Source organism: Brassica oleracea, chromosome C5, assembly GCF_000695525.1.
Source record: "Brassica oleracea var. oleracea cultivar TO1000 chromosome C5, BOL, whole genome shotgun sequence".
NCBI classification, from domain to species: Eukaryota; Viridiplantae; Streptophyta; class Magnoliopsida; order Brassicales; family Brassicaceae; genus Brassica; species Brassica oleracea.
The window spans coordinates 34,854,458-34,854,895 of NC_027752.1; positions in this window are offsets into that span (position 1 = coordinate 34,854,458).

Consider the following 438-nt stretch of genomic DNA (forward strand, 5'->3'; position numbering starts at 1 on the left):
TAAATAACCTGAATACCTGACCAAACAAATCAATATTCCTGTACACCTCACTAACTAAAACGAACAACTGATAATCTACACTGAATACCTGGCCAAACCAAGCTGAACAGCAAAACATAATATATCTAGAGCCTATAAATTCATTGTTATAATCTATTTACCTCCAACGGTTCCGGGAGAGTCGGTTTTGCTGGCTTTGATACATTTTCTTGTCCAATCGGCGTTGAAACATCGACTTCTGGAATGTTTGCTGACTTCGAGAAAGAGGGGCCTTCGCCCGCCATTGAATCTACCTACACGTTGAATTTTCCTCAAAAAAGTTAGACCGGGATTCAGGCATTGTTTATCATTAAAAATTGTAGGAGCAGTTTGATTACCTTTTCCCAGAAGCGAGCATTTAGCGTACGGCCATCACAATGATTATCATGCATTCTCATC